Genomic DNA, 25,928 nt, shown 5'->3' with positions numbered 1-25,928 from the left:
TCTCCCCGTGTTCACGTAGGTTTCCTCCAGGTGCTCCGGTTTCCCCCACAAGTTGGCTAAGCTAAATTGGCCGTAGTGTATGTGTGTGAATGGGAGTGTATGGGTGTTTCCCAGTGATGGGTTGCAGCTGGAAGGGCGTCCGCTGTGTAAAACATATGCTGGATTATTTGCCAGTTCATTCCGCTGCATGTTGCAATTCCAGATCAATAGCCGAAAAGAAAATGAATGAATGAATGAATGAATGAATGAATGAATGAATGAATCCATAGACTGAAGAATTCTTGTCTGAACAAAGTTTAACATTAAATAATTTTCAAAACTTTTTCATTTAAAAAACTGCTCAAATGTTTCACAGACAATTAAAAATAAAGTTAAAAGTGGCATTTCTTGTAAAAACATACTCTATAAACCTTTGAAAAATTGTTTTTAAATCTTTCTTTTAGCTACCATAACTCCGTTCAGATTGCTAGCCACAAAATCTAAGCCATAATACCTCTAACCTGAAAAGCAAATAGGTTTTCCTCAGTAGTTCTCATTCCATCACTCTGGTACCCCATAAACTTGACTTTGCTTCAGGAGGACTACAACAAAAACCTGACTTTTAAGAGGCTTCCTACAGCAGCCAATCAAACGCGAGCTTGTCAGATGGAGAAAGTAATGGAGGGAGCAAGAGGAATGGCTCGGTTCACTTTGGCTGGGCTCACACACAATGCACTATGTTGAGCTATTTCTCTTTGTATTACTGATGGCATTTCCCAGCCGCAGGCTCCAGTGCAGAGACAGCAATAGCTACTTTAAAAGATGTTTCCAGCACAGCACTCATCTCATCTGGAACCAACAAAATCTCATTCTCTTGCTCTGTATTCTCTAGCTATGCTGGTAACAATCAGATCTACACATACACATACCAGATTGCGCACACACACACAGAGCGAGTCGAGGGCTGTCAGGACCAGCTCACAGTTAAAGGTATAGTTCACTGAAAAATGAAGATTTACTCATCATTTACTCTCCCTCATGTGGTTTCAAAACTTTATGGGCCCGATCATAAACCCAGTGCAATGCAGCATCAGGCATGCCGCATGACACAAGTGTTTTCTTGCTAGTTTCAGTCTAAGTCCAAAGACATGCGGTACAGGTGAATTGGGTAAGCTAAATTGTCCATAGCGTATGTGTGTGAATGAGAGTGTATGGGTGTTTCCCAGTGATGGGTTGCAGCTGGAAGGGCATCCACTGCGTAAAACATATGCTGGATAAGTTGGTGGTTCATTCCGCTGTGGCGACCCCAGATTACTAAAGGGACTAAGCCAAAAAAAATTATGAATGAATAAAATAAATAAACAATTAAATATATGAAAAAATTAAATAAATATAATTAAATAAAAAAAAAATATATATATATAAATAAAATTAAATAAATATAAATTAATTTATAAAAATATGTATGAATATATAAATAAAATAAATATAAATAAATAAATAAATATTTTTTGAATATATACATAAAATTAAATAAATATAAATACATAAATGAATATATAAACAAAATTAAATAAATACAAATAAATAAATAAACACATGCATATATAAATAAAACTAAATCAATATAAACAAACAATCAAATGAATATATAAATAAGATAAAATAAATTAAAATAAATGATTGAATGAATATATAAAATTAAATAAATAAAAATAAATACATATATAAATTAACATGTAAACAAAATTAAATAAATATAAATAAATAAACTAATTAATACATAAATAAAATTAAATAATTTTAAATTAATAAATGAATGAATATATAAAATTAAAAATATATAAATTAATAAATATTTAAATGAATATATAAATAAAATTAAATAAATATAAATACATTAACAAATAAATGAATTAATATATAAATAAAATAAAATAAATATAAATAAATGAACAAATGAATATAGATCATTCAATAGATTACATTAGATCATTTTCTTTTTGGCTTAATCCCTTTGTTAATCTGGGGTCGCCACAGCGGAATGAACCACCAACTTATCCAGCATATGTTTCACGCAGCGCATGCCCTTCCAGCTGCAACCCGTTTCTGGGAAACATCCATATACACTCATTCACACTTATACACTATGGAAAATTTAGCTTATCCAATTCATACTTTGAATATAAGTAAATAAATATAAGTAAATAAATATATGAATGAATATATCAATAAAATTAAATAAAATAAATAAATAAACTACTGAATATATAAGTAAAATTAAATAAATAAATCAATGAATACATAAATATAAATAAATAAATAAACAAATGAATATATAAATGAAATGGAAAAAAATATAAATAAATACATAAACAAATTATTAAATAAATGAATGAATATGTAACATTAAATAAATAAATTAATATATAAATAACGTTTAAAAAAATATAGATAAATAAAGAAATGACTATGTAAATAAAATTAAATAAATAAAGGAATGAAGATATAAATAAAAATGTAAAAAAAATTAATAAATAAAGGAATGAACATATAAATAAAATTAAATAAATATAAATAAAGGAATGAATAAATAAATAAAGTTAAATTATATAAATAAACAAATGAATATATAACTAAAATTAAATCAATATTAATAAATAAACAAAAATAAATATATAAATAAATAAATGAATAAATCTGTACAATAAAATGGCAAATTATGTATAAAATATCCATTAGGAAAAATCTGAGTATAGATATGAATAAAATCCTGTACTTTAGTGTACATAAGAAATGTTCAAGTTAAAATTTATGAAAAAGAAATAATTTTCTTAAAAAATATGCACAGTAACTGAAATCTTAAGAGCAAACATACATTTCTTTCTTTTTATTAGACTGACAAAAACACACTATGAAAAGCCAAAAATGCATAAAAAAATGCCTGTAGTATCTCACCTTAACTACCAACTACTATTTATAGACCTTAAGTTCTCAATCCCTGCCAGAGACTAAATTATATATGCAGAAAAAATAACCAATGGCCACACACACCAATCCCCATGGGCACTGCCTCAAAACAATGCGCCTAGATCAACTGACATATTAAATAATTCACATTTACATCTAATTAACAACACAGACACATTATCATGTATAAAAACGAACAAGAAAGAGAGCATACAGTCAAAATCTTCCAGCAACATAGTCCCTGAAAGGAAAAACCCCTGAACCAGTTTTTGGAGTGACCTGTTTTTCTCTGTCTCTGAGGGCAGCAGTCAGGCTATGGAGCATAATATATAGAGTTTTGTGTCCAGAGAATCCAGTTCAAGTCCTGCCTCCAGACCTTCAATGATTAAACCTATCCAAATAAAAGATCCCGCATGCCGCAGGTCTCCAAAACCAACATATTTCTCGCTCTTACAGCACATGCTTGTCAAAGCCTCAACAGCACGCCGTTTTGTTTCAATAAATCCCGACAGAACAACAGAAAGCCTTGTAACCTCTGACTGTAGGTCAGGAGGTCACCGCTAGGGTTTACATAATCAGTACTCTATGACTGCCCACGTACATGCAGAATATTCAGATTCAGTCTCTCTGAAGAGATTTTTTTACATTTCATTAAACACATTTTCACCCAAAACATCAAAGCCAGCAGTTCTCTGAGGAATAAGCTCAGCGTTCAGGCCTTACAATAATGAAAGCCTACAGCACAAAAAAAAAAAAAAAAACAGTCACAAAACTGAAGTCATACATTATTCAAGCCTGCTACCCAATAATTTACAGTATTAAGACTGTACTGTAAACTTGTGAAAGAAACCGAACTGATACTGTGAAGTGTAACGATACATAAAACTGTAAAGTGCTGACATATGTTAACATTATATTAAAACATTTGTTTGTATTTTTTAAAACAACTAAATAGAGTTATGCAACACAGGATCATTGTTGTCGATCGAATCCTGGCAGATTGCTAAAGGACTACAAATCTGCTGGTATATGGACTACAAGTTCCAGTCATTCACTTCACTCAAACGCCTCGCCTAGATCCACCATGATTGCAAAGAGACACAGCTGAAGCTGATCAGAACTAATTACACAGACTATTTATACACCTCTCAAACACACACAATGCTGAGTCTTGTTTAACAGTTTTTGTGAACATTACGACGCGTTTCCCTTGCTTTGCCAGTTTTGTTTGTTTTACTGTTTATTCCTATCTGCTGCCTGTCTTCTGGCCTCCCTGCTGAAAAATCCAGCTTAAACCAGCCTAGGCTGGTTGGTTGGTTTTAGCTGGTCGACCAGGCTGGTTTTAGAGGGGTTTTGGCCACTTCCAGGCTGGTTTCCAGCCTGGTCTTAGCTGGTCAGTAGTGGTGGGCAAAGCGAGGCTTCGTGAAACACTGAGACAGTCGAAGCAAATGTGTCGAAGCTTCGAAACGTTTCGAAACCCCACTCTACAGTGACACCTAGTGGTCATTTTTATGTATTGCACTGAAACAGCTTCAGCAAAGAACAGTTGAGCAAATTGAGGCATTAAATCCCACTTTGCACACAAAAGCCTTCAAGAAATATAGTGGAGTGGTTAAGGTGTTTGTCTACCATACAGGGATAGTGGGATCGAATCCAAGTCAATGTAGTTTTGAAATGCTTTAAAATCAGTTGGTTATGCATTGCTCTTGTATCGTTTTGTTTCAACATTGGTCTGATATCCAAATAAACAATTTGTGAATAAATATGTCTTGTTTTGGTCTTAAAACAGGGATCTAATGCTAGATCAGAAACTGCGGTCTGAAGTTATCAAGAATTATTTACATTATTCATTAAATTTCCCATTTATTGTATTTTATTAATGTCTACCAAAACCCAACCATCCATCACAGTACTGTAAAATTATTAATTATAGTTTTACAGTGTTACAAAAATGATGCTATATTGAGGGCGTAACTGCAGCTGTATCCTATTTAGGCTACACAAAATAGAAACAGGATAAAATACATGAAACCATGATTTCAGAATATTTGTACAAGTCGGGATTTGAACCCAAAACGTAATTCAAAGCACAGTATCAGCGTGCACACGACTGATCCATTTAAGCTGATCCATGCTTTGAATCGCTTTAGTCACGTGACCAGGTGTTTCGAAACACTTAAGTCATGTGACTTGGGTGCTTCGGATCATGCTTCGGTGCAGTGTTTCGAAACACTTGCGCTTCGGGATCTCAACACTGTGTCGAAACGTCAGTTTCTCGTCAGCCATCCCTACTGGTCAGGCTGGGAGATGACCAGCTAAAACCAGCATGACCAGCCTAGCCAAGCTGGGTGTCCAGCCAAAACCAGCTATATCCAGCTTAAACCAGGCTGGTCAAGCTGGCTTTAGCTGGATTTGGCTGGTCATTTTCCATGGCTGGAAACCAGCCTGGAAATGGCCAAAACCCCTCTAAAACCAGGCTGGTCAACCAGCTAAAACTAGCCAACCAGCCTAGGCTGGTTTAAGCTGGATTTTTCAGCAGGGCTGTTATTTGTTTTTCGACTCTGGATTATCTGCATGTATCGGTTTGCCCCTGTGTTGACTGTTACCTGCCTGACCATTCTGTTTAATAAACCTGCATTTGGATCCGCACTCCGCACTTCGTTGTCCCCTTCACATTACAATCTTGAATACGTAGACCCGTAAACATTTCTGGAGAGTGCGAATTATGCAGCCAAATGCATGTTTGGCTGTATTTTGTCTTTAAAACAAACTCTATGATGTCGCCAATGGCTTCTGTTTCTTCCACCAGCTGACTGCTGTCACCGGTTTGCCCAGTGGCTTGGCGTGTACGTCGGCGGACTTGAGACGCAGAGCAGAGTCAACGGCATTCTGCAAGACTGGTTTCAGTAAACAGGTGAAACAAAAACCAGCAAAAACAAAAAACAAAAACATATACAAGTAAATAACAGGGTGAGAAGGTGGTAAAATCTGAAAACGTGGTAAAAATCAGGCTGCCGCGAGGACTTTTTTTTTCTGGATTGCTTTTGAAAACACTGTTAGTTGGGTTTAGCATAGGTGGTGGGCGGGTCAGTTGGAGCTTTTGAAAACACTATTGGTTAGGTGTAGGGAAAGCGGTGGGCGGGTCAATGGGTGCTTTTGAAAACGTTAGTTGGGTTTATGGAAGAAGTTGGGGTGATCGGTCAGTCAGTCAGGCTCAGTTGACAGCAGACTCTGGTGGAATTACGTAGGAACAGGTTGTGCGAATGGCACTAGAAATTTGAGATCTGAATAAGCGTATACTAGGGGTGTTAAAATTAATTGTTTCTTCGTTGCACTGCGATGCAGACGCGGACAATTCGATATCAGTTCAGTAATAATCATAACCCGTTATAATGTACTGACGTAACTTATTTCATATGCGCTATGTCGCCATAGCTTACTTTGGCGAGGGAGGCGAGTGCAAGTATTTACAACGCTCCAACTACTTAAAAAAATCAGAAGCTGTGCACAATTTCACTGTGTGTGTGTGTTTGCTGAGCAGTCTTTCACTGACACTTACAGCAGAAGCTCCTATTTCACTGCGATTCTCTCTCTCGCTCCCTGTCTCTCTTACTGTGGCCGATTTGACTTGCTGGCGTGGCTTTACCTGTCCTCTTGGCTGTTACAGCGTTACTTCTGGATAGAGGATTGTATTCCTGTGGATGTACTGTGGGAGCCGCGGGACCCGACCAGATTTCTTGCAGCGCATGAATAAATTTCCCAATAAAGGGCTGGAGCGGTCGGTAACTCTGGTGTATTTTGAACAGGAGCGGGCTTTCCGTCCAATATCGATCCCAAGCGAGCAAGCATATAAAATAAACAATACCTAAATAAATAGCGATACTGTACGTTGTTAAACTATTAATATTGCTCAATATACAAATTTGCAGAATGGTTTTGACTTCTATATTTTAGTAGATTTAAGTGGATTGACCTTAAAACAATCAAGTTGTCCAAAAAAAAACCCCTCTAGAATTATGTTGTTTCAGCTCAATTTAAACACGTAGTTTAAACAAGCAGCAAAAACGTTATTTTTTTGAGTGAGTGGTGAAAACGTTCTCATTTTAAACCCTAGTTAGAGTTACAGTACAATCCTTATCATTGATCATGCGGCATCTGTGCAGACACCCGAAAGTCTATTTTTATCCCGCATGTAAATCACGACTTCGGTAAACAGAATTTCCCAGATGAGCGCTCAAAGTGAGATCAATTAAAACACTTTGCTTATGAACAAGGCGAATTAAGGAAATTTATGGCAGTGGAATATAGATGGACAGCAGATCTGGATGCAAATCTTTGGCCCAGCGTTTGAGCATTCTCATGTGCCAGCGTGACTCGCCAACATCAAACCACTCTAAGAGAACAAAACCCGGCAAAAGCAGTTTTACAGATCAATGACGTTACATTATTGCAAAGTGTAAGTATGCATGCGTGTGCGTGCGTTCTCCTGTACCTCCTAAGTGTGTTCATAAATATCTAACGCCGGTACAATGATCCCGCTGTAAATGTGAAGATGGGTTTTGATTTTTCGCACATCTCTCAGGCTGATACATAATGCCGCGTACACAAATCAGATGCAGAATGCAGCTGAAAACATCCGCTGTTTCTCGAATTACCAAATAGATGTTTTACAACCTTGAATGTGAACTATTTACAGTTATCGATGCATGGAAAGGCCCTTTCAGAGGCGTCTCTCTCTCTCATATGCGTGCTGCTCTGCATGTTTAGTGGACTAATGATGCCTGTAATTTTCTCCTTGAAGATCAGGCAGGTAACAGACCTATTAAGAGACCTGAAAAACATCACAAGCCGGCTTTGATGTAATGGTCAGGTATTTAAATTTATAAGGATGGGCTGTTCATCATCTGAAGGAGCATCGCCTTGTCTAGATGGCGCCGCTGATTAATAATGGTAGTCATTTGTTTAGTGTTGTCACACAATGTAGATGTATGTGCATCTGGTGTTGTCTAGAATTGCTTCCCTGCATAATACACTATTCATTCATTCATTCATTCTCCTTTGGCTTATTCGCTTATTTATCAGGGGTCACCACTGCGAAATGAACCGGCAACAATTCCAACATATGTTTTACATAGCAGATGCTCTTCCGGCCACATCCCAGAGGGAAACACTTATAACTGTATAGTATACACTCAACAGTTACATTTTTTTCAAATCCATTTAATTTATCTCTGGGTCGCACTTTTAGCTTAGCTTAGCATAGATCATTGAATCGGATTAGACCATTAGCATCTTTCTGAAAAATTCTTGTAGATACATTTCCTGTTTAAAGCTCAAGTATTCTGTTGTTGCTTCACGAGTTCACTCTTCAGTCGTTTAAGAATAAGGCGTATTAGGCAACCCAAGCTCAATCTGGAAACGTAGCCCCGCGGACGTTTCTGGAGACCGCGATTTACGTGGCCGGAGGTACGTAAAGGCCGCGTTTGTTTTTTTTCGAGCGAACGCTGCAGGGCGGTGTGGCGCCGCTCCGCCCCTCCTCTTCACGCTCGCCGGCTGACGGATAGCCTCCGAGTGGAGGGCTTTCCCGACGCAATCAGTTTGTCCGCCTAGCTCACAGCATTGCGTCGGCGGAGCGGAGGCCCCGGAGGAGGAGGACGAGCCGGAGCCGGAGCCGGCCGCGGTGGACGACGACCGGGATCGAGTCCGGGGAACGGCGGGTTCCGGAAATCAGGTAAGACGAAAAACGGAATCCCTAAAATAAGGGCAAGAACGCGGCCGGATCCGAAAACGCGGTCGGAATCGAAGACGGGGGCTTTTTTTTTTTTTTTTTTTTTCGATCCAGCCGCTATTCGCGCGAGAATGGCGCGGGCGCGAACACAGCGCGCACAGCGGCCTCTCGCGGATCCGCGAAAAAACAAAAAACTGCTCCAATACGTACCTCCCGGACGTAAATCGCTGTCCGCAGAAACGTCCGCGGGGCTACGTTTCCACAATGAGCCCAGGTTGGTATTAGGCGTGCTGTCCGGGAAGAGGGCTCTGAGCTCGGGGAGACTTCCCAACTCGAGTTATTCCCCTTATCAGGAAACAGAGAGGAGTTGGGATTTGAGCGAAGTATCTAGCCCGGCCCCAGAACACTTCCCCGGGAATGTAATGCTTAAGAGGTGTGGTGTCAGGGTGGTGGAGGGATGTTAAAGTCGTGAGATGCTGCAGGTAAGATAGCTTTGGTATATATAAGGGTTTGGTCAAGAACTGATTTGATAATAGATTAATTGTCAATGACGTATTCGAGAAACTTCTTTGCGTGCTCCTCCTGAAATTTGTTTATAAAACATCACATTATTTACTAGGAATGACAGATAAACTGAAAAGCTACTATTATCTAGATTCTAGACGGATACGGCTTGCTTTAAGCTTCATCTTAGGCTGTGTGTCCACTGGAGCGTTTATGCGATGCAGAAATACGAGCGGTGTTCAAAAACAGCAGCGTAGCATTTTTTTTTTTGTCACTTGCTGTTACAAGTTTTTGTGGTGGTGAAGACAGTAGCAAGGTATAGTTCAGCCCCTCCTCCACTATGATTTGACAGCTAACTTAAAAGTGATATTGATTGAACTTGAAATGCCTGCTTAATGCCTCGCTACACTGCAGCGGCTCAAAAAACACGGCGCTAATATTGATTAGATTAGAACAACTAAAATAAAAGACCTAGTTCAAGAAAATACACATAACGCAACTACGAAATACTCAAGCTTTAAATAGGAAAATTATTGAAACACTGGTAATTTTTGAGAGAGGCTAATTATCTAATCTGATCCAATGACCTATGCTAAGCTAAGCTAAAAAAGTACCTAAATATTCACTGAATGGATTCAAAAATGGTAAAAACTCTAGTTTGCTTGCAAAATGAGCCTATAAAGTGGAGTGTTCCTTTAAGGGAAGACTAAATGTGTGTTTGTTTTTTACTGTTGATGCAAATGGTCTAATCTGATTCTACGATCTATGCTAAGCTAAGCTAAAAGTGCTCCCGCCAGACCTGGAGATCAGCTAAATGGATTCAAAAAAGATAAAACTCAACCTTTTAACTCAGGGGTGGCCAATCCTGTTCCTGGAGATCTACCTTCCTGCAGATTTCAGTTGCAACCCTTATCAAACACACCTGCCTATAATTATCAAGTGAATTTCAGGTCCTAATTAATTGGTTCAGGTGGGTGTGATCAGGGTAGGAGCTAAACTGTACAGGAAGGTAGATCTCCAGGAACAGGATTGAGCACCCCGGTTTTAACTCTAGGGGGGTTTTAAAATGAGCCTATAACGTGGAGTGTTCCTTTAAAGGAAGAGTAAACATGTGCTTGTGTGTTATTGTTGGGTTTACAAATGGATGCAAGAGGCTCTGCAAAATGAAAAGCACTAAACATATAGCGTGTATGCTATATTATATGCGGAAAATATTTTTTTACATCAATAATTTGCTTTAGCATTAAAGTAGTACATATTATATAGTTGTCAAAAATATTATTAAGAAATAATATTAAATATTAACATAAACAGTGTTATCTTAATAACACCAGGTTTTCATGTTAATATTTGTTTCATGTAGCCAATAAAAAGCCACAAAAACACACCAGAAATAATTTGAATACTTAAATTGAGTCAGTTTTGTAATAATATATCTCATTTAACAGCTTTTTCACACTTAGAAAAAAAATAATAATACATTAATAAAAAGCAACTATCTTAAAAATTAAAACTCTTCAAGACTCGACTATTTTGTAATTGCATCGTGTACTAACTCCAACAGAAAATTCTAAGTTGCTATTTTCTAGGCTGATATGGCTAGATTTACATCAGTACATGATGTAACTACAGAAAAGTCAAGCTTTACACTCTTCAGTGATTTTTGAGAGATGCTAATGGTCTAATCCGATTCAATAATCTATGCTAAGCTAAGCTAAATGAGCTCCTGCCAGACTTGGAGATCAGCTAAATGTATTCAACAATAAAAAAATAATCTGTTTAGGGGGGTTGTAAAATGAGCAAAAATATCTATTGCAACAGGTCTTACCAAGCACTGAAATATTGCGATGATAAAAACAAACCTGAACTAAGGTCATTAATTACTAAAAGTTCTTTTTGTCTCCATGGTTTCCGCCTTTTCGCAGCGCATTTGCATTTTAGGTCTTGAAAATACATATTAGGCTACTTGATGACAATCCCTTAGAGAGGGATCGCATTAAAAGGCCAAAGCACAGCTCAACCAAACGAACACTGATTTACAGGCTGGATTTAAGGATAGATTACTAACACCCGAGAAGCCATCCCACAGCCTCAGACCCTTTCCATTGGGAAAACGACACGAGTGTGGAAATAAACAGAAAACTCTTTACCACTTTGTGTTTTTCGCCAAGCTCCAGGAATCAGGCACAGGTCAGGAGAACAAACAAAAACGGCATTTCGAAAGGGATCGCAGGGTTATTTGATTGATTTCCTTTAGGTAGACCATCCCAATAGACAAACTCAGTCTAAAGACAATTTAATTAAGAGGCAGATGGCAGCAGGGGAGATAATCCTGCCGAGTTTGATGTAATTCAGAGATGATTAAAAACACCATCGCTGCTTTTCCCCCCCAAATGAACTCACTCTGACCACACCGAGGGTGCGAATCACAGATTTACCCACAGGCCCAATCAGCAGGACTCATCTGGAATTACCGCTCACATTTTCCATGGGAAAGATCACGTCCCTTTGGTCCCTTGTGACCTGAGAAGGTACCTGGGAATTTGTTGCCTACACGACACGGCCGTTTTAGGCAAATGTAATCAAGTAGCTGCTTGAAAAACGGTGCGCCTTTTGCTTTGGCTTCATTTACACTCCGCCGTAATGTCCGTATGATTAGCAACACCTCACGTGGGGTCTATTTTCAGGCTGGATATTTATAAAGCCGGAATATTTAAAGCGGTCACAGGCTGGGTTTGGATCCATCCCAGATTTATGATCACGGCAGGAAATCTAGAACCCTCAGCCTACAAACTGAATTATCGTCGGGTTGCTGACAGCAGTGATTAAATCCTGAATGGATTTTGATGAAAACCAACAAGAGTGTTTTGCATTTTACATTAGCGCAAATTATGCACATTTTTGGAACATTAAATCAGCCAGTTTGAGTAAGGCACATTAGGGAAGAAAAATTGCATTATTAATTAATATCCCAATTGTTTCTTTTATAAATCACTGTGATTTAATGGAGAGCAAACATTTGCATATGCCTCGGGTTCCTCAGTTTTTTTCTCCTTTGGATAAAATGGCCTAATGTGTTCGAGAAGAATCTGCGACAACCTTTTAGACTTGCCAAGGAACCAAAGCCTGTGAACAAAAGTCAGAATATTTTTCATCGAACACCTCCAAATTAGGTGCTATCCACACTAGCTCTGTACACTTGGTGCATTCAAACTACACTATTCTAGAGACATTTGTATACATTTTTTATTTATCCTTCTGTAAATATAATCTTTATCATTTAGTATATTATTTGTTTATTTTCATTAACTTTTTAAGGATGAATTAAAAACACTGAGGTATTCAAAAATGATCACATATGTTTAAGCAGGGACACACATTGTGTTTATGTTAATACTAGTGCTGTCAATCGATTAAAAAAATTAACAAATAAATCACACTTTTTTTTAATTAATCGCGATTAATCACATTTAAAAGACTGAAACTTGTAATTTTGGCTATTGAAATGTGAAATTAATGTAAACGCAAAACAAAAACTATTTAAATTCAAAATATAATTCATTATTAGAATTTTTGTTTAACTTGTAACAGATTTCTTTATGTAAACAACATACCCACAATAAACCATCAAGATCCTGGCTTGACAGCCATATTTTTTACAGAAATAAAAACACAGGCATGTTAATGCCATTTGAATTTCAAAACAATCAATACCAATAAAGAAAACATTGATTTCCATGTTGGATTTTAAGTGGACTGCAAAAAATGCCAAAATACAGGCATTGCAGATATGGAAATTGGAAAATTATAATAACAATAAAGTATTGAATTCAAACAATTGTACTCATTGAAAAGTTGTATTGGTGTGAGTTGACAACATTAACTATAAAGTAGAAACAATTTTGCTTAGTCCTCCTTTACATTCATCCAGTTGTTAAAACAGCTCAGTCTGTTGACATTAGTGGGGGACAATGTGGATCTTTTCTTTTGAATGATGTGAGCTGAGAATGCAACACAATCTCACGGCAATTCATAACTTTTTGATTTAGTGGCTACGGACAATGATGTTAAGGCAGGTTTAGCCAGATTTGTAGCTAAGAAACTTGTGCGTGTGCACACAGACACACACACACAACGCGGGCAGGACAGGGAAGCCGGAGCGCCTCCCTGCAGATTCAACAAGCATGATTGTGTTCATCAAATTTGCTTAAACTAAGCGTTTTAAAATATGGCTATATTTCACAATGATTCTGACACAACAACACAAAGCAGACGCTTTACAAAAGTTGCTTTTAGGGGGGAAACACGTCAAACTTAATAAAACATTGGAGGGCGCATACTAAAAGGCAGAGGAATGCGCTGTCTTTGACAGCTCGCGACTTCATTTGGCACTTTCTGAGAACATTTACATAGACAACAATACTCAGATTTTAATATGATTAAGATAACACTCTTATTAAGAGTCTACCATGTAAGCAGCAATTTTTGATTACCTTAAAGGACCACCGAGTCATGAAATGCGGAGGTTTTTCTTTCCGTTCGCCATGCGGTATCAAGTTCCATTGAAACAAAAGTCGCAAGTTAAAAATGAAACACCCAAAATTGAATGAAACTCTGGAAGAAAACCCTGGAGAGCCTGCTGATGCCACAATAATTGTTTTATACTGAAACTTGCCTTGAAAAAAGTGCTTCCTTTGTCATATCCATATTTCTTTGCATGTTGAACACACGTCCACCACAACAGGACAGAAAACAAACTACAACTGCGTTAATTGTGTAATTTGTGTTAAATATTTCAAAATAATCGCATGAGTGAACGCACTAATTTTGACAGCACTAGTTAATACCAATGATAATTTTAAGCAATGCTCATATTATATTCCTGCAGGAATAAAACACATCTTCCTCTGGAAATGCATCACAACACAAAGCCAACTGCACCACCAGTAGGTTGTAGGATATCTTGCAAATGAAATAATCATGCCAGAAATACAGTGCATGAACTTTTATTATGCCTGCTCTCTTCTAAATAAGCATTTACTTTCTACACATGGACATGTAACCCTCCTTCTGACTACGAGTGGGATTCAATCTGGTGATTTCTTACTAGCTGACCTCCATTACACCTCATTCCCATCTGGGTCATGGCACCAATGTAACACCCTCAACCTTTAAACCTCAGTCATATCATGGTAAAAGGACCCCACCAGTTCTCTATATACCACTCTGAGTAATGGTATCAATCCAGTGCATCTGGCATGGGAGCACAGCTCTTACTAGCTGGTATCTATACCACTTACTTCTCTAAACCGGGTCACGGCACCAATTTAGTACCCTCAGCCATTAAAGTCGCCCTCAAATCAAAATGAAAGTTTTGAAAGTAACAAATAATATAAACATTCTTTTGACATTTTAATGGGATCATCGTGCGTTTCAACTCTTCATCAGATCGTTTGACCAGTCACATGCTCTCTTACATCATTTAACCAATCATGTAACCAAATCATTATTCAGTTTTGGCCTTTTATTTGCTATTTTTGAGACCTGATATAACAAACTTTAAAAAGAAGTTTCAAAGTTCACCAATACTGTTATTATCTCTGTGTAAAATACCAAAAGTTAGACAAGGAGTGTGTGCTTTGTGTTCATGCTATTGAGGTCACACACCCTTGATTTTTATAGAACACATAAAAACAAAGATGCTTTAATATGTTCTGTGTTTCATTGGACTGTGCAGAGTAGCATTATAACAGAAGACTAACATGTATATAGTCTGATAAAACATCTCTGCTTTTTCTCCACGTGATCATGGCATAATAAAAGCTCTGCTACTTTTGTGCCACATTGCATTTGTCTCTCATCAGCAATTGCTTCAGCATTCTAGTTTCGATTTGACAGGTTCAGTCTTACTCTGTTTCATACAATAACAAGTGTTTAATTCTTTATCTCATCCATCAACATGATTTTCTAAAGGAGTCCTGTAGATGTTATGAAGACCACAACGCCCATTATTACACACTCAGTCATGACATCATCAAACTATGCTTGTGTTTGTTGTGAATACATACCCTCTAGTGGCCAAAATAACATACTATGCCTTCAACTTTTTCAATAGGCAAGGGAATGAGTCATGCTGTCATCAAACTACATTTGTTTGTTGTGAATAGTGGCCAAAATTACATACTGTGCCTTCAAATTTACCAATATTCAAGGAAATGTGTCCTGAAAAGATGTAATGAAGACCACAACTCCAATCAAATGAAATTTTTGTTTGTTGTGAATACACGCCCTCTAGTGGCAAAAATAACATTCTGTGCCTTCAAAATTCATCAATAGTCAAGGACATGAGTCTTGTAAGATATAGAGAGAATCGTGACTCCCATGATTCCGCACACAGTCATGCCATCATCAAACAACACTTTTATTTGTTGTGAATATACCCCCTCTAGTGGCTAAAATTACATTCTGTGCCTTCAAGTTTATCAATAGTCAAGGAAATGAGTCCTGTAAGATGTAATGAGGTCCACAACTCCCATGATTCCACACTCAGTCACGCCATGATCAAATTACACTTTTGTTTGTTGTGAATGCACACCCTCTAGTGGCCAAAATTACATTATGTGCCTTTAAGTTTATCAGTAGTCAAGGAACTGAGTCCTATAAGATGTACTGAAGACCACAACTCCCATGATTCCACACTCAGTCACGCCATCATCAAACTACACTTGTTTGTTGTGAATACACGCCCACTAGTGCCTAAAACTACCTTCTGTGCCTTCAAATTCATCAATAGTCAAAGAAATGAGTTTTGAAAGATATAGAGAGAACCACAACTCCCATGATTCCACACTCAGTCATGCCATCATCAAACTACACTTTTGTTTGTTGTGAATACACCCCCTCTAGTGGCTAAAATTACATTCTGTGCCTTCAAGTTTATCAATAGTCAAGGAAATGAGTCCTGTAAGATGTAATGAAGACCACAACTCCCATGATTCCACACTCAGTCACGCCATGATCAAATTACACTTTGTTTGTAGTGAATACACACCCTCTAGTGGCCAAAATTACATTATGTGCCTTTAAGTTTATCAATAGTCAAGGAAATGAGTCCTATAAATTGTAATGAAGACCACAACTCTCATGATTCCACACTCAGTCACGCCATCATCAAACTACACTTGTTTGTTATGAATACACGCCCACTAGTGGCTAAAACTACATACTGTGCCTTCAAATTGATCAATAGTCAAAGAAATGAGTCTTGTAAGATATAGAGAGAACCACAACTCCCATGATTCCACGCACACAGTCAAGCCATGATCAAACTACACTTTTGTTTGTTGTGAATACATGCCCACATGTTTTGCTTCTTACACTTTCTTTACATACTTGAAACTTGCCTACAGCACTTTTTCATTGTTGCTCTTATAACTGTGTAAATTGCTTCCTTGTCCTCATTTGTAAGTCCCTTTGGATAAAAGCATCTGCTAAATGACTAAATGTAAATGTATATGCAATTCCCTCTCTGACTCCACTCGCGGCTAAAACGACATACTGTGCTCTCACGTTTATCAATAGCCACGTAAATGAGTCCCGTAGGATGTAATGAAGACAACAACTCCCATGATTCCACACTCAGTCATGCCATCATCAAACTAACCTTTTGCTTGTTGTGAATACACGCCCTCTAGTGGCCAAAATTACATACTGTGCCTTCAAACTTACCAATATCCAAGGAAATGAGTCCTGTAACATGTAATAAAGACCACAACTTTCATGATTCCACACAGTCACGGTATCATTAATAGAAACTTTTGTTTGTTGTGAATACCCTCTGGTGGCCAAAATGACATCCTGCACCTTCACATTTACAGGAAAAACAGCTGATGCTTGAATAAGAACTTGAATAAGAACCAAGTCTGTCTCACAAGCTCCAGAAGAGCATTTGGTTTTGTTTTACTTCAGCAAACGGCGCATTTTGGGAGAGCTCTGGACACCAGTTTCCCGTTCCAGCTCGAATTACCACCCTCCAGATTTACGCATGTGTGGCGTAATCTCCAAACTTATTCGGTTCCCCTCACCGCCGGCTACAAATCTCCTTCCTCGCAGCCCCCTCACCGCCCAAGAAATGTCTTCACATTGCTGCTCTCAGAGGAAAAAGACTGACCTTGACGACAAGTCCCCCTCTTAAACGCAGATTACACCAAATCTTTCTCCAGCACACACGCTTCCAGAAATCCATTTTTCCACCTCTGATGGTTTTATATCTCGGCGGCAGCTCTTCGACAGCACAGGACACTCAGATTACAGTCAAATTTACTGTGAGGCAGCATAAACACTTCTTTATCTTATTAAGCATGCATGGATTCATGAACATGAATATTCAAACGCTCATATGCATATTCACAAAGTACGACTCAGTTTCTCAACCTTTACTCTTTGCTTCGTTCTTCAGTCACACACACAATAATCACATGCATAAACAGAGGCAAGCGGGGCGTCTTTCGCTGGAGTTTTCGAACAATTACAATCAGCTCTTTCAGCTGAGATCTGCGGCAGTTCCCAGCATGCATCAGCACCTTGTGTTTGCCACCCCGTATGTGTTGAAAGGGTTGAAAAGACGCTGTTCATCAACACCGTTCTGATCTCGGGTTTGCTCTGGTTGTAGGCGAGCGGGCAAAGATCAGCTGTCAGAGAAAGCAGATATTTTAATAAATCGCAGCCATTGTGCGCCAACCATCTGTCTGTGTATGAAAATGATCACACTATATGACAAGACTATACACACGTTACTGACAGTGACATAAGCCCTGGTCTTACGCAAAGTTTGTTTACACTTTCCAAAAACAACCTGAGTAATTAATGAAAAAAAATTCAAAGATTAATTGAAGTTTTTAGATGAACTAACCCTTTAAACCTTCAACTTAAAAGACCTATTGAACATACAGATAAGGATACTGTATATATATATATATATATATATATATATATATATATATATATATATATATATATATATATATATATCACTTTAAATCACAAGTAATATGAAATATTTACACTCACTGGCCACTTTATTAGGTACACCTGTCCAACTGCTTGTTAACGCAAATTGGCAGCAACTCAATGCATTTAAGCATGTAGACAGGGTCGAGACAATCTGCTGCAGTTCAAACTAAGCAACAGAATGGAGAAGAAAGGTGATTTAGGTGACTATGGTTGTGGTATGGTTGTTGGTGCCAGATGGGCTGATCTGAGTATTTCAGAAACTGCTGATCTACTGGGATTTTCACGCACAACCATCTCTAGGGTTTACAGAGAATGGTCCGAAAAAGAGAAAATATCCAGTGAGTGGCAGTTTTGTGTGCACAAATGCCTTGTTGATGCAAGAGGTCAGAGGAGAATGGCCAGACTGGTTCCAGCTGATAGAAAGGCAACAGTAACTCCAATAACCACTTGTTACAATTGAGGTAGGCGAGTAGGTAGTGCTGTCGCCTCACAGCAAGAAGGTCGCTGGTTCGAACCTCGGCTTAGTTGGTGTTTCTGTGAGGAGTTTGCATGTTCTTCCTGCCTTCGCGTGGGTTTCCTCCGGGTGCTCCGGTTTCCCCTACAGTCCAAAGACATGCGGTACAGGTGAATTGGGTATGCTAAATTGTCCATAGTGTATGAGTGTGTGTGTGAATGTGTGTGTGGATGTTTCCCAGAGATGTGTTGCGGCTGGAAGGGCATCCGCTACATAAAAACTTGCTGGATAAGTTGGCGGTTCATTCCGCTGTGGCGACCCCGGATTAATAAAGGGACTAAGCCGACAAGAAAATGAATGAACGAATGAATGACAACCGAGGTATGCAGAAGAGCATCTCTTAACGTACAACACGTCCAACCTTGAGGCAGATGGGCTATTGAGAAAGCAGATTGAGGAAGACCACATCGGCGGCCCCTCATGCCAGCTAAGAACAGGAAACAGGCTACAATTAGCACAGGCTCACCAAACTTGGACAATAGAAGATTGGAAAAACGTTGCCTGGTCTGATGAGTCTCGATTTCTACTGCGACATTCGGATGGTAGGGTCAGAATTTGGCATCAACAACATGAAAGCATGGATCCATCCTGTCTTGTATCAACGGTTCAGGCTGGTGGTGTAATGGTGTGGGGGATATTTTCTTGGCACACTTTGGGCCCATTAGTACCAATTGAGCATCCTGTCAACACCACAGCCTACCTGAGTATTGTTGCTGACCATGCCCATCCCTTTATGACCACAGTGTACCCATGTTTTGACAGCTACTTACAGCAGGATAGCGCGCCATGTCCTAAAGCAAATCATCTCAAACGGGTTTCTTGCACATGACAATGGGTTCACGGTACTTAAATGGCCTCCACAGGCACCAGATCTCAATCCAATAGAGCACTTTTGGGATGTGTGAAACTGGAGATTCGCATCACGGATGTGCAGCTGACAAATCTGCAGCAACTGAATGATGCTGTCATGTCAATATGGAGCAAAATCCCTCTTGTTGAATCTATGCCACAAAGGATTAAGGCAGTTCTGAAGGCAAAAATGGTGTCCATCCTGATACTAGTAAGGTGTACCTAATAAAGTGGCCAATGAGTGTATGTATGTATGTATATATATATATATATATATATATATATATATATATATATATATATATATATATATATATATATATATATAGTCAATGTGGTACAGTTTCAGACAGATATGTATGTGATTTTTATAGGTAACACTGCGATTAAGTTCAATAAGTTAGATAATGTATTTATTAGCATGAGCTTAAAGTCAACTTTTACAGTATTTACTAATCAAAGTTACTGTGAATTTCAACATTTACACTCTAAATAGGGATAGTTTATTGAAAGAAAATGTTGGGTTAACCTCTTACGGCCCAAGGTGTTTTTTTACAAGCATGTTTTATTTCTCTTTGCTATTCAGGTTTATTGAAACCTAATTAGAATAAAAACCTAAGAATTATCTTTTGATATGTTTACTTTTAGAGAAAAAAGATGTCCATATATGTATATAAATACAGACTTGTGGTCTGAATTTATTTAAAACACTTTTTCCTGACTGTTTTGTAATGCATATTTAACAGAATTTTTTTGAACATGTTTTGACTTTCAGAGAGTAAAAACTAAATTTTATCCTATTTTAGACTGTTAAAATAGTGTTTGGGACATTTCATTTGCTGCAAAACAGTTCTAGGATGACACTGTATGTCTGTAAGAAAACAAAACATTCAAAGTATTTTAAATAGCTACTTAAGAGCAAAAAAAGTGCTGTCCACGTATGTGGCCACTAAGCCCTAGGAGGTTAAATATGGGTGCGAAAGTTGAATTGGTCATTCAGTTAAATTTAAATTACGCATTTTGTTTTGTTCATATTTGACTTAACATTTGGTTACAAACTAATGCATTACTAAAATCAACAGTTGTACTAATATTAATATTAGTTTATGTACTGATTAATATACTGTGATAAATGTATTGTTGATTAACAACTATTATTAACTAATTAAACCTTATTGTAGAGATTTACCATTTTATATTATTATATTATATTGTATAATTATTGTTGGATTTATTTAATCCTTAATGCAGCTGCTCTGGGGTTTAGCTGGATGTTTTTACAATGTCTGAACTGACAGAAAAGAGTGAAGATAAATTGGAGCTCTTTAGAAACTCCACAAGAGTCTGAGCAGCAAAATAAAATCTTCTTTCAGAAGAGCAGAAATAGAGCGAACGGCCTAACCATCTCATCTCCCTCCATGACAGAAATTGAGCTCCAATCTTTTCTTTTTTTCTCTCTCTCTCGAGAAAGAGATTCACACATGCGGAATGTAGCGTGTCGTTTGTCTTCAGTCATGCGAAATGCCGTCCGTCAGTTTTACTGCAGCCTGGTTTCCTCTCCGCACAGTCACGATAAATGATGGAGAACAGGAGCAAAATGAGGAAGAAAAGAGAGAGAGAGAGAAAGAGGGCTGCAATGTTTCTGCACAGATATGGCTTTCAAATACTGGCTTATGGGTCGGAATTCATACGCTATCATTCAAAATGACGAACCAAAATAACACAAGGTTCATTTATCCCTCCAGGCTGATGTGTTGTTTTTTTTTCCTTCATGGCTTCAGTTACAGAGGGGCAAAAACAGCTCGGTGTAAACCAAACTCTTTTACAACCATATTACAGGGAAATAGCCATTACTACATGTTGGGTAGAATAAAACTCTTGTGAGGGAAGACTTCTGACTATCAGTGAGCATAAATACAACTTCAGCTCATCCTAATAAAATAAAAATATAGGTTTAATGAAAAAATACAAATTCATTATGCATGTTTAGTCTTGATAATCTACCAACAAACTGCAAGAAGGCAATGGTTTACATTGCGGAACGACTTTACCGGTATATTCAATAAAGCGCTGTTCACACATGCGAGGACGTTACGGAAATTTTCCGGAAAAGAGCATTCACACATCCATTCCAAAATACCGGTAAATTCTGACATCATTCAACACAAATGAGCTTTAAACGGCTGCGCTTTTATTTGTAAACATTTGACTACATTACAAACTCTGTGGATGATCAATATTGTGAACAACTTTCGCAGGATCACTTTCGCATGTCGAGATGTTCATAATATGTGCGTGTGCAGGCGCTCACAGGCTGTTTCACAGGCACACGCAAAGCTTGAAGGTAAACAAACAATGGCTTATCATAAGCATCTCATCGATGATTATTTACACAGTTGGCATTAAGAAGAACATATAAACGTGATCTGACTAACTCCTAGCAGCTAAATGTGTCTGGAAAAATATTCAAAGGCTTTTATTCTCACAAACCGCGCGGACGTAAATGCGTTGTGATTGGCTAAAGCAGACGTCTCACGTCAGCACGTTCTAGACGTGCACGCGCTTATTACGGCAATCTTCCTTCTGCATTCACACAGCGCAGCATTCCGGCAAATTGCCGGTAATGTTACAACTTCTCTTTCCGGAAAATAGCCAGAACGAATTTACCAGTATTTTCAAAAAGGACCTGTTCACACATACAACCTTTAGGAAAGGTCTGTATGTGTGAAAGGGGCTATAGGCTATTTCTTATCATTCAGTTGGTCGCTATTAGGACAATATTTGTGCTACAAATAAATGATAGTAAACACAGACTTTCCGAACCGAAATGAACACACGTTCATGACTGAACTGAGTTAATACGCTTTGACAAAGGTGTCTGTAGAATTTGTTTACAAAATGGGTGAATTGACTGATGGATGGATAATTGGGTAAGTGAATGGAATGATGGATGGGTGGGTGGGTTTATGGATTAGTGGATGGATGGTTGGGTTGGTGAAAGGAATGATGGATGCAAAGATGGATGAATTGTGAAAGAATGGATGAATGTTTGGTTGGCTGGTTTGGGGGATTGGTTTGATGGAATGATAGGTGGATGGATAGATGGAGCAGTGGGTGGGTGGTTTTGTGGAATGATCGGGAGATGAATGGTTGGTTAGGTGGGTGGATAGATGGCTGTGTGGGCGAATGGAATTATTAGTAGAAGGATGGATGGATGCATGCATGGTTGGTTGATTGGTTGGTTAGTTGGGTGAATGGAATGATTGCTGGATGGGTGGCTGATTGGGTGGATGAATGGAATGTTGGTTGGGTGCATGGGTGGGTGAATGGAATGACTGGATAGGTGGGTGAATGGAATGATTGGTAGATAGATGGATGGTTGGTTGGTTGGGTGGGTGAATGGGTGAACAGAATGGGTGGGTGAATGGAATGATGGGTGGGTTGGTTGGTTGGGAAGATGGCTGGCTGGAATGATTGGTAGATGGGTGGATGGGTGGTTGGTTGGTTGGGTTGGTGAATGGATAAATGGATGGATGGATGGATGGATGGATTGACAAGTGTTTGGATGGGTGGTTTAGTGGAATGATCGGAGGGTGAATGGTTGGTTTGGTGGGTGGATGGATGGAAGGGTGGGTGAATAGAATCACTGGTAGATGGAGAGATAGATGGAAGGATGGATAGTTGGATAGTTGGTTGATTGGTTGGTTAGTTGGGTGAATGGAATGATGGCTGGATGGGTGGCAGATTGGTTGAATGGATGTAATGTTGGTTGGTTGGGTGCATGGGTGGGTGAATGGAATGATGACTGTATAGGTGGATGGTTGGGTGGGGGGGGGGATAATTGGTAGATGGATGGATGGATGGATGGTTGGTTGGTTGGATGGGTGAATGGAATGATGGCTGAATGGATGGGTGGATGGATAATTGGCTAGATGGATGCCTGGATGGGTTTGTGGGTGGGTGGTTGGGTGGATGGCTGGAATGATTGTTAGATGGATGGATAGAGATGATTGGGTTGGTAAATGGAATGATGGCTGGATGGCTTGGTGGTTGGTGGATGAAAATAATGATTGGTAGATGGATAAATAGATGAATGGTTGGTTGGTTGGGTGAATGGAATGATGGCTGTATGGGTGGGTGGTTGTGTGGATGAATGGAATGATTGGTAGATTGATGGATGGAGGAATAGTTGGTTGGTTGGATGGGTGGGGGAATGGAATAATGCTGGATGGGTGGGTGTTTGATGGGGTAAATGGAATGATGGGTGGGTGAATGGAATGATGGGTGGGTGAATGGAATGATGGGTGGATGGGTGAAATGTTAAATGGATTTATGAATGGACAGATGGGTGGATGAATGTTAGTTAGACTAGTGAATGGATGGATGCGTGTTAGAACGATGGTTAGAATGCATGTGTGGATGGACGATATAGATTAGTGAATATATAGTTGAGTGCATGCTTAAGCCGATAGATCGATGGATGTATGTTAGTAAGTTAGAATTATAGTTCGAAAAATAGATGGAAATGATGGATGGATAGAATGTGTACAAAAAAAGCTATTGTTACTGTGTTATGTCGCTATATTTATATATGAAAAACAACACCATTTTGTGATGTAGAACCAGTTGTTTATCAGAAACTCTCAGAGTAGCAGCTTTATAAACAGGACACACCGCTGAAACCCTGTGCACCCTGAATTACATAAAGCCAGCCAGTCAGATTAGAGCCCGGCGGGCGATGCGTGAACGAGCTGTGGATGGTGTGTGAACGTGTCGTCTGAGGCTGATGTATGCGAATGTGTGTGTTTGTTCTTCTCAGTCTGGGTTTATGAGTGAGGACAGATCTGGACGTCTCCTGGTGGCCCTAAACGATTCAGATGAACCCCCGTAAACTCTTGCTGTCTGTCAAATACGCTGACATCCCTCACCACACTCACAGACTGTCAACGCGGCACCTCTTTTATTCAGAAATCAACTCTATTTCTTTTCTGGCACATTGGCTTTAATATGATTTAAAGTGTAGCTGCAGGAGACGGCGGTATACTGAGGGAAAAATACCATGCCAGCGCTTACATAACATCACAGAAACACAAATCACTGGCTCTGTGGGAGAGACTGAGTTGTACTCACGGCCAGTAAACGCTTCTCTGCTCTTTAGGACGGAGGCTGGTTCACTGGGAATCGTGCAGGAGATGGAGACCCGTTCTCTCCCGCGTCCACATTCCCCTGTCCCGATGTCTCCTCAGTGCAAAATCCCTTGACGGATCACACTACAATCACAAAACAAAGCAGAAGAGAAGGTTTCAGTATGTTCTTAGCACTTGAGTGGACTGTATCAGACAATATTAAGAAATGTAAGAAGCCGTTCACATATCGTGTCTAAAAGCCATCAGTTGGTTGGTTGGGTGGGTGAATGCAATGATGGCTGGATGGATGGTTGGTTGGGTGGGTGAATGGAATGATGGCTGGATGAGTGGGTGGTTGGGTGGATCAATGGAATGATTGGTAGATGGATGGATGGATGGATGGATGGATGGATGGATGGATGGATGGATGGTTGGTTGGTTGGTTGGTTGGTTGGTTGGTTGGGTAGGTGAACGGAATGATGACTGGATGGGTGGGTGGTTGTGTGGATAGATGGAGGGTTGGGTGGGTGTGTGGGTCAATGTAATAATTGGTGAATGGATGGTTGGTTTGGTGGGTGAATGGAATGATGGCAGGATGAGTGGGTGGTTGGGTGGATCAATGGAATGATTGGTAGATGGATGGATGGATGGATGGATGGATGGTTGGTTGGTTGGGTAGGTGAACAGAATGATGACTGGATGGGTGGGTGGTTGTGTGGATAGATGGAGGGTTGGGTGGGTGTGTGGGTCAATGGAATAATTGGTGAATGGATGGTTGGTTTGGTGGGTAAATGGAATGATGGCTGGATGAGTGGGTGGTTGGTTGGATCAATGGAATGATTGGTTGATGGATGGATGGATGGATGGATGGCTGGGTGGGTGGGTGTGTGGGTCAATGAAATGATTGATGAATGGATGGTTGGTTTGGTGGGTGAATGGGATGATGGCTGGATGGGTGGGTGGTTGCGTGGATGGATGGAATGATTGGTAGACGGATGGATGGATAGATGGATGGATGGATGGATGGATGGTTGGTTGGGTGGGTGAATGGAATTATGGATGGATGAGCGGGTGGTTGGGTGGATGAATGGAATGATTGGTAGATGGATGGATGGATGGTTGAGTGGGTGAATGGAATGATGACTGGATGGGTGGGTGGTTGTGTGGATAGATGGAGGGTTGGGTGGGTTTGTGGGTCAATGGAATAATTGGTGAATGGATGGTTGGTTTGGTGGGTGAATGGAAT

General features: G+C 39.1%; 1 protein-coding gene and 1 long non-coding RNA gene across 5 annotated transcripts in view; one reads left to right on the top strand and one right to left on the bottom strand.

Annotated features, from left to right (window-relative positions):
- Positions 1-25,928, bottom strand: part of lingo1a (leucine rich repeat and Ig domain containing 1a) — a 187,638-nt gene that overhangs the window by 69,888 nt on the left and 91,822 nt on the right. For all 3 annotated transcript variants that reach the window (XR_015525986.1, XR_015525987.1, XM_087311526.1), the window contains exon 2: positions 24,687-24,826. The gene's annotated coding sequence lies outside the window, so the exon portion shown is untranslated. The remainder of the gene's footprint in view (positions 1-24,686; positions 24,827-25,928) is intronic.
- The window catches only part of LOC147837656 (uncharacterized), a 55,392-nt gene that overhangs the window by 7,119 nt on the left and 22,345 nt on the right, over positions 1-25,928 (top strand). For both annotated transcript variants that reach the window (XR_015526144.1, XR_015526145.1), the window contains exon 2: positions 5,759-5,863. This is a non-coding gene — a long non-coding RNA (uncharacterized LOC147837656). The remainder of the gene's footprint in view (positions 1-5,758; positions 5,864-25,928) is intronic.

This window comes from Danio rerio, chromosome 25 (assembly GCF_052040795.2).
Source record: "Danio rerio strain M-AB ecotype USA chromosome 25, GRCz13ab, whole genome shotgun sequence".
Taxonomy (NCBI): domain Eukaryota; kingdom Metazoa; phylum Chordata; class Actinopteri; order Cypriniformes; family Danionidae; genus Danio; species Danio rerio.
Note: the sequence above shows the minus strand (reverse complement) of the source record. Positions and strands in the feature narration are given on the sequence as shown.